Source organism: Marmota marmota, unplaced genomic scaffold (genome assembly GCF_001458135.2).
Source record: "Marmota marmota marmota unplaced genomic scaffold, marMar, whole genome shotgun sequence".
NCBI classification, from domain to species: domain Eukaryota; kingdom Metazoa; phylum Chordata; class Mammalia; order Rodentia; family Sciuridae; genus Marmota; species Marmota marmota.
In genome coordinates this window covers 3,025,211-3,034,695 of record NW_026000137.1, presented here as the reverse complement: position 1 = coordinate 3,034,695, position 9,485 = coordinate 3,025,211, and the positions used below count along the sequence as shown (strand labels likewise).

Sequence of the window (9,485 nt, the reverse complement as noted above, 5' to 3'; positions counted from 1 at the left end):
TCACTAACCTGATGGTGTTGCTGGGTTCCTCCATGGTGTTTCTGGGTTCCTCCAGTGCCCCGTATATTTGTGGTTGTGGGCCCTGGAGCATTGATCCCCCTGTCCGTTTTTTGGCAATGGAGCCTGATGCCTTTCTCCACGATATCGTGGGTAAACACCTGGTCCTTGTCCGTTTTTTGATAACGGAGTACCCTCTATGGTGGTTTGAGAACGGAATTCATTAGCCCAATGTCTCCTTCTACGGCATCGTGGGCAAATACCCGGTATTCTACCCCTTTGATACCTAGTTTTGTTAAACCCTCCTCCTATGGGGCAATTCCTTTTAAAATGTCCTGTTTGTTCACAATTGTAGCATGTTTTTGGCCTGGCATCTAAAGCCTGTTGTACTGCAGCTGCCAAGACTTGCCCTTGTTCATTAATGTCTCTACATAATTTAATATATGTGTTTAAATCTCCAAGTTTCCATGGTCTAATGACCTCTCTGCACCAACAATTTGCTTGCTCATAAGCCAGTTGTTTTATTAATGGCATTGATTGTTCTGTATCCCCCAAAACTCTGGTAGCTGTTTGAATAAGCCTATCTACAAAATCAGCGTAAGGTTCATTAGCTCCCTGTATTACCTTAGATAATTGACCTTGTAAATCTCCATGTCCTTGTAAAGTCTTCCATGCCCTAACTGCTTCTGCAGCAATTTGTGAATATATATAGCAGGATCATATTCAATTTGTTGCCGTTGACCCTCATAAGGTCCTTTTCCTAACAACATGTCTAGATTTCTTTGAGGGTAACTGGCTGCTGCATTTCACCTAGCCGTCTCCGTGCAAAATTCCTCATTGGCAACCTTCCATAACAAATATTGTCCTCCATTTAGCACAGATTTACACATGCTAGCCCAGTCTGCTGGCGTCATGTCCAAGTTGGTAATTGATTCGACCATGCTTACAGTGAAGGGTCCTTGAGGGCCATAGGTTGTTCCAGCCTCCTTTAACTGCTTCACTGTTTTGAAATCTAGAGCATGGTGAATTCGCTGCCCTCCTGCCTGGTCAAGTACAGGGCATGCTAATCTTTGAGGTCCTGTCTCAGGATCCCATCTATCAACTATGGGGGTTGAGGGCCACTCAGCTGTCTCCATAGGTGGAGCTGTTGGTTGAATTATGCCCTCTCGTGATAGAACAGTGTTAGTAGCAGCCTCCTGTTGTAGCCTTTTCTCTAATAGCCCCTTTTCCTTTAAATTTTCTTCCTCTCTCTGACTATCTTGAGGGACCTTCTCTTTTGCTTGATCTAAAATGTCTTTCTCCATGGTCTGAACCTCTAACAATTTACTTAACACTCTTTTGGTTTGTTTTTTACTAATTTTTAATTTATTATAAAGATAATGCAACCCAACAAGATAACACAAAACAAAACCAAAACAGAATGAAACAAAAACGGAACAAAAAAATCATTGTATCAGTTTTCCTATTTTCTTGACATGTGCATTTGTGGTCTATTTCTATCTCTTCCTCAGGGGTGAACAACTTCAAACCTTGAGCAAACCATTTTTCCCAGTTTGCCTGAGAAAGTTCTAGGGATAGGCAGCTTGAAACAAAAACAAAACAAATCAAAACAAGAACACATTGTTTTTTGAAATGGTCACCCATTCTCTCGCCTTCCCTTAGGGGTGAGCAATTTCACTTACCTCCGAGCTTCAGGCGTTCCCCGTACGGGCCACCAAATGCCGCAGTCTGGCTGGGCACAAATCACGAGCCACTGAAGCAGGAACAAACTTTATTTCTGAACTCCACCAGCACACTCCACACACGCTCCCCGGGAATCCTCCCAAACGCCACACGGCTCCTCCAGGAACCAGCAAATGGAATTATCCCTCCTCCGGCACTTCCCCAACCAATGGGAACTCTCCGGGAACCCCCGCGAGAGCTCAAGCGGAACTCAACGGGAACTCCACCAGAACTCAAAAGTCATCTTAATGGCTCGTTAGTGTCACCTCTCAACCACTACTTTTGGCACAAATGCCATGCGTCATCCTGACTCGGCTGTGGCTCTCAACAAAGCAGCAGGTCCCTTCTCTTTTTAAACCAGTCCCAAAATAGTTGCAGGCAGAGAAATACATTTTGTTGTTCATTAATTTCAAACAGTGGTATTAGAGCTCTGATTTTCCAAATCCAAGTACTGAAACCCTTAATAGACTTATGTATTCCCCACAGTAGAGAGGAGAGGGAGCCAAGGTAGGCACTGACATTAGTAGGGTTGAGGTGATGTACTTTGAACCAACACATGAGATTATATCTAAATGTAGTCTTTTCATTATTCATGAGAGTTGTGTTCTATAAAGTCACCATGAACATTGAATTAGCAAACACTGAACACTGCTTGTAGGGTTAGGTACCTGGGAACCTCTGGTCATAAAATTTTAATCAATCCATCAGTACATAATCTAGTTTTATGTCATTTCTGTTTAAAGATATTTTATTGAATGTACATTGTTGACTTATATATTTTTTTGGTCCAGGGATTGAACCCAGAACTGCTTAACCACTGAGACTAACCAGGACACTTAATTCAGTGTAAGAATTGAAACAAAAAGGCAAAGAGTGTTGCTGGAACATGTATGTCAACTGGAACAAGTATGTCAGCCCAGTTTTGCAGCTCTACACATGTCTGAGATTGGCCATGAAAACACAGTGAGTGTTCATTCTGGGGTTACAAACAAAATTTATTAAGTGAATTTGCAAATACAGAATTCAAAAATAATGAGGATCAATTATATTCAGAAGTAGTGATTCCCATACCTTGGTGGACTTGAAGAGAAAATGAATCTGGTATTGGTTAAAAATGAACATAATTGATTATACCTTTCATATCATTTTCAAGTAGGATACAGCAGAAAGTACATGGAATTGGGAGAATTGAAGTCTCTATAGTTCCAGGTCTTTGTCTTACTGTGTAGGTATCTGAAATCCTGTTTCTCAGTTTCCACCTCTCTAAATTGAGACCAGTAATTTTCATCTTACTCTGTCATTGTGATCATGAGAGTGCAATGACTTTTCTTAAGGTCTCACTGCTATCTAATGTTGAGATTGGGATTGAAGGAGAAGCCAGTTTATACATCAGAATCTTCCTTTGCAGATTTGTTGGTTCTCCTACAGAAAACAGGCCAAATTTATGCTAATATTGGGAGTTGAATAATGAGTGTGTTTTCATTCAAAATACCTTATGAACTCAAGGAAGCCAAATACATCTATCAGTGTTTTCTGATTAAACTGTCTGTCTTAAATAAGAAAAAATAATGAGTCAATTGTTATTTGATACCCCCGCCCTGCATCTGCTAGTATTTTAAGAGGAAAATAAGAATGAGATACAACATTTACCTTCTGACATAACAAAAGGGCCCAGTGAGAAGTTGGTTATGCTGTGATTGATAGGTCTTGGTGTAGGTAGAGGAGACACCACAAAAAGATCCACCCCTCTGCCAGCCTTGGGCCCCTGTACTGTTCTTCTATCCTGCTAAATTAAATATGTAACCTTTTGGTTTGGGGGCAGAAACTATGGCACATGCACATATGAACCATGGTCCTGGAAGAATCATTCTTATTTAATCAGTATTGGCCATGTGTACCCTAAGGATAAGTGCCAATGCTGTAAGCCTTCTACTTTGTGGCCAGGAGGAGTGGGGAGGGACCTGGGCAGGCGGAGGGGGGCATTGATACACTAATTATATAATATTTAGCTTAAAAGACACTAGAGTGGACATCCAGAGTCCATGCTAAGAGCCACATCTTCCCAATGTGCCGCCCCATCCCTTTTCCTTTGTTTCATTCACAGGGAGCCTTGTTATTGCTTAAAATCCAATGAATCTGAAAAATTTCAACTATAGTACTTGAGGGGTCACTCCACTCAGAGGTATTTTACAATTTAGTATGCCACTCTTTTTTTAATATTTATTTTTTTAGTTTTAGGTGGACACAATATCTTTTATTTTTATGTGGCGCTGAGAATGGAACCCAGTGCCTCATGCATGCTAGGTGAGTGTGCTACCACTTGAGCCACATACCCAGCCCCAAGTATGCCACTCTTAAAGATAGAATATTTTTCAGATCCCCAAAATAAATCTTCGATGTTAGAGATGAGATTCTCTGATGCCCTCATTTCTCTTAGAAGCCCCTAATCACATCAAATGAACCTACTCAATTTTAGGCTAAAGCCTTGTAAAAAGCAAGTGAAATCTGAATCTCCCTTATGAGAAAAACATTTTTTAGTGATAACTTAAGTGTCACTTTGTACAACGCTCTTTTGCAATATGCTATATTATATGGCCAAATATCCATGTTTCAGAGTTGTACTAGGTGGCTTGTATAAGCACTATTTATTGTAAAGTGGGGGACCATATATCTATAAAGTTCTTTCCAATTTCCAAAATCAGTTGATAAACCTGGCTATACCTTTATTTTTATTGAACAATCATGACATCTAGTGGTTAACCCAAGTAATTCCAAGGAATGATTTCACATTTTTAAAAAATTCATTTAAACATGAGAACTTGCTATTCAAATAATAAGATATCTTTGAACATATCACTGTACATAATTATATAGAATTAAGACCAAAAGGAATTCCTGAGTGAAAGTATATGGATATTTAATTTGATGATATTAATTGTTTATTTTCCAAAGAAGTTTGTGCCAATATACCCTTCTACTGTGATTAAGAATATTTCTTTACATAAGCCCAACAAAGGGACTTGAAAAGCCCAAATATTATTAAATTTGTTAATTTTTGTTTTATTTTTCACTTCTTAATAAGGTGGTTCATTTTTTTTTTTTTTTCTTATTTGTTTTGGCCACTTGCATTTCTTTATCAGTGAAATGCCAACTCACATCTAGGACTCATCTTTTAAGATTTTCTAGTTCATGAACAGTTCTTTAGTTATCAATGAGTTTTGCTTATTGAAGAAATCAATAATTTATCTTTTTTCATTGAAATTATCTTCAACAGTTTGTCATTTATTGTTTATACTTTGTGATTGTTTTTTGTTTTGCAAAGTTTTAATTTTTCCTATAATAAGATATATCAGTACTTCCCTTTATAGTTATTTAATGTCATATTTAAAATGTCCATTTCCAGCCTCAGAGAGAAAAATTTGAAAATCATATTTTCTTACATAACATATTCAGTATGTTAGGTATAGTTTAAGTTTGATTTTTTTGTGGTTTTTTTTTCATTTAACCCTTTCATGTCTCTGATATTTTAGTAAAATAAGAAAAGGAAGGAATCCAACTTTATTTTTCCCCTAACAATGTAAAAGAGATTGATAAATCTAAATATAACTATTAAAAACATTGAAATAGGATCTACATAGACTGATGAGAAAAGATTAAAAAATATACAGAGTAGAACAATATTGATAATATGTATAGAAAAATTAATTCCCTAGAAAGGCACAGAAAATGTCTGAAAGAACACCACACACACACACACACACACACACACACACACACACTCGTATATATTACAACTCTTATGAATTATTCTAAGAAGTTCATACAGGATATTGGCAAGATAAGCCAAGAGTTTGACTTTGTTTCTATTGCTTGAACATATTACCATGAACATGTATTCTATGTTATAAAATTTTTAAAGAATCTTTAGTAACATGGGACAATTCATAGTTTGGCTTTGGAATGTCCCCCCAAGGCCCATGTATTAATGGTTTAGTCCTCAGCTTGGTGCTTTGGAGAACTGGCAGAATCATTAAGAGGGGGTGCCTAGTGGAAGGTCTTGGGTCATCTGGGATAGCCCTTGAAGGGGAAAATGTAACCCTAACCTGTTATCTCTTTTTCACTCTGGCCATGAGGTGAGGGCTTCCTCTACCACATGCTTCTTCCTTGCTGCAGACCCAAAAGTAATGGACCAGCAACCATGAACTAAAACTTCCAAAACAAGGAGCCAAAAGAAATCTTTTCCCTTCTTGATTATCTCAGGTATTAAGTTACAACAATGAAAAGCTGACTAACAGGTGATATTTAGAATTTATAGTTAACTGGAAAAACAAATTATAAAACAATAAGTTAAACATCCTACTTTGGAAAATAAAATAATATCTATGCAAAGAAAAAAGATTGGCTGCTATATACCAAAAACATTAGCAATGCCTTCAAAGTGGAAGGATTTGGGTAATTTTTATTGTTCTGTACTAATCTCTTTTATAGATACTTTATAGTGGGCATGCATTATTTTTGTGATCAGAAAAAGCTTTAAAAGTCACATCAGGATTTATGAATTTCTGTGCATAGATCTCTGTAAGATATTTTTAATTTTCTGGAGCTTTTGCTTTTCTTTCCCCAAAGCTTTGCACCACTCTTCTCTCTTTCTCCCACTCCAGTCACCTTTTTCACCTTTTTCATGTTTGTCTCGTCAGGTATTGCTTATAAAATAGATGTACTTCATTAATACCTCTGAAAGAAGAAATTTCTGGTTCATGGAGCCAGAAGACAATTGGATACAAAAAAGAAAAATATTTCTTTCTTTCACCAAATATCAGTCATGCAAATTTAATCCTAGAATTTCTCCTCCATATATGACCAATTTAATTTTTATTTTGTTTAAAATAAGCAGCAAATAATTTTGAGGTCCTTCGAATTCTTTCAAAGTCATTTATATAATTATACTCAGCTTTGTTTCAGAAAGGATTTAGAGTAGCTAGTAAAAACACTAAAGTTCAAAAAATAAATAAAATACAAAGTAAAATGTAAAATGAGAGAGTGAAGAAAGCAGAACAAGGAAAATGTGACAGAATGAGAGGGAAAATAAAATTATAAGATGAAATCTATTCCTTAGGGGCCAGTACTCTCCTTGAGAGGGTTCACTAGCTTTTGTAAGCAACCCCTTAACTTCCCTTCCCACGAAAAGAGATTGTAATTGGAGTGGATCACACTTTCCTAAGACTAAAAGCCAGAAGGAAATTACTCCAGTGCATGATACATGTTTAGACAATAATAATGACAGCAACATCTATTGAGGCTTCCTGTGAGTCAAGTGCAGTGCCAAGCTCCGTAAGCCATGATTTTATTTACTCTTCATAATGACCCCATTTTTAATGGGTTTGTTAGTTAGCTTTCCATTACTATAACAAACATTTGAGATAATCAACTTATAAAGAGAAAAGGTTTATTTTGGCTTATAATTTTAGAAGTTTCAGTGAGAAAAGGTTTATTTTGGCTTATAATTTTAGAAGTTTCAGTCCATGATTTGGTGGCCCCGTTGCTTTGAACCAGTGGCAACACATCACAGCAAGAGTGTGTGGCCAAGCAAAAACACTTCACCGCTGGGAAGTGAAAGAGAAGAAGAGGAAGACCAAGGTCCCATAATTTCCTTTGAGGGCACATCCCCAGTGACCTAAAGATCACTAGGCTCCACCTCTAAAAGATTCCTCCTCCTCCTAATAGCACCAAGCTGGGGATCAAGTCTTTTAACAGGTGGACCTTTGTGGGGACATTTAAGATCCACACTGTAGCAGTGGGGAACATTTATTGCTGCTTCTCATGTTTCCACCATTGATAGTTTGGGGAAGAAGCTGATTTCTAATTAACTTCCTAGGAAGAAAACATCTGGGAGGACCTACCTGAGCTCCTCAGTTTTGCCCTCCCCCCTTACTTCTTCCTTCTCAGAAGGAGTTTGATCGAGTTTGTGAATTTAAGAAATGAAATGAGCAACTGCAGTTCCTCTAGCCTAAGTGGATCTCTGCTCCTCCATTCACTACCTTTGCTCTGAGAGCTCTGCCTCTGTACTTCTGGAATGTTGATGTTTTTCTCAATTCAGGTTTATCAGCAGTAAACCTGGCCTTGTCCACAATCTGTTATCTGAAACTTTTGGGGCCAGGTGAGTTTTAAAATACAGAATTTTCAGATTTTGGAGAGATTGTATGGTTCACAAACAGATTTTGAAGCAACATCCTATCAAACATATTAGGATTTCTGTAATAAAGGATATGAATATCCACACCAAGTGAAATAAATTAAGACTATATCATATCAATTCAGATCACGTTTTACTGTCAGATGAATTCAGATGATATTAATTTTTGATGCCAAATAAATTACAAAAGCACTTTAAATTTTTAGAGATGTTTAGATTTTGGAATTATAGATAAGGGATATTTGGATGTCTTTTGATCTCCAACTGTCTGACTTCTGTGTCTACTTTCTCTTATTGGTTCTTGGCTTGGAGAGTGAAAGAAGGCCAGAGTGAATACACCAAAAAGGTAAGGAAGCTTCAATTTTAGCCATCCTCAGTTGTACAGGCCTTTTCTTTATACCCACAACTTATTTTGAACTTATAAGTTTAAATTTTTTTTCTTAAAAATATAAATTTTAGGGGCTGGGGCTATGACTCAGTGGTAGCACACTTGCCTGGCATGTGTGAGGCACTGGGTTTGATTCTCAGCACCATGTATAAATAAATAAAAATAAAGGTCTATCAACAACTAAAATATTTCAGGGCCCACAGAGAAAGATATATCACCCTTGGAGAAAGGTATGATTGCCTTCCCTGAAATTCTGATGGCCAGAAAGTAGTTACTATTATCATCACCATCTTACTTGTGTACAGACTGAGGCCTAAGAGCTTAAATCCCCTAGCATCCAGTTACAAGTGACAAAGTCTAGTTTTAAACCCAGACGGTGTAACTTTTGGGTTTGTGCCTTTAATCACTGCCTTTCTCTATCTGTGGATAAATATAATAGTTGACATTCTATTTCTAGCTAAAGTAAATCCTAGAGGATATTCTTTATCCACAGAAAAATAACCTAAAGAATCTTAATTTCTATCATTCTCAGTCTATAGCCTAAAGTCCTCTAGTAACTCAGAAAAAGTGCACGTAGTAACCTTCCTTCTCCAGAGAATCCTGGGGATTAAATCCTGTTGGTACATTACAATTCTCCTGATACTGAGCCTTCAAAATTAAGCAGACTTTCCTCTTTTCCCAAAAAAATGTGATGTTTTTTTCACTCACCAACATATTAAGTATGTTTGAATTTCATAAAATTCAATCTGAAAGTCAGTGAAACTGTATACACAGGATCCTCTAACATTTCCATAATAGTGAACGGTCTCAAGTTTTTATTTCTCTACATAACTCTATACAACAACCCTATGAGAAATGGAAAGCACCAAATACCCACACTTTATAAATGATAAAACTGAGGACCAGAGGAAGTAACTTTACTAGCTGGCAAAATTGGCAACCAAGCCTGGGACATTTTCCCCTTACTATAACCATGTCTGTTTTATATAAAGGCTTGAGGGACTTGTTTCTCCTAAGGGGGAACGTAGAAGATGGTTTATCTAAACAGCATCAACTGTGGACATGGTAGTTACAACTTGTTTCATGCATTACTTTATCTGCTGATGAATTTTCCCTCAAACAACAAAACCATTCACACTGTTTTTTTTTAAAATTTTATTCCCAGATTCTCCAACTGGAATAAGA

At 37.1% G+C, this 9,485-nt stretch overlaps 1 protein-coding gene across 1 annotated transcript in view; it reads left to right on the top strand.

Moving 5' to 3' along the window:
* Window positions 1–8,203, top strand: part of Cldn12 (claudin 12) — a 25,982-nt gene extending 17,779 nt beyond the window's left edge. Inside the window, exons 3-4 of the transcript XR_007341354.1 lie at window positions 2,511–2,682; window positions 3,952–8,203. The gene's annotated coding sequence lies outside the window, so the exon portion shown is untranslated. The remainder of the gene's footprint in view (window positions 1–2,510; window positions 2,683–3,951) is intronic.
* Window positions 8,204–9,485: the final 1,282 nt, after the last annotated feature.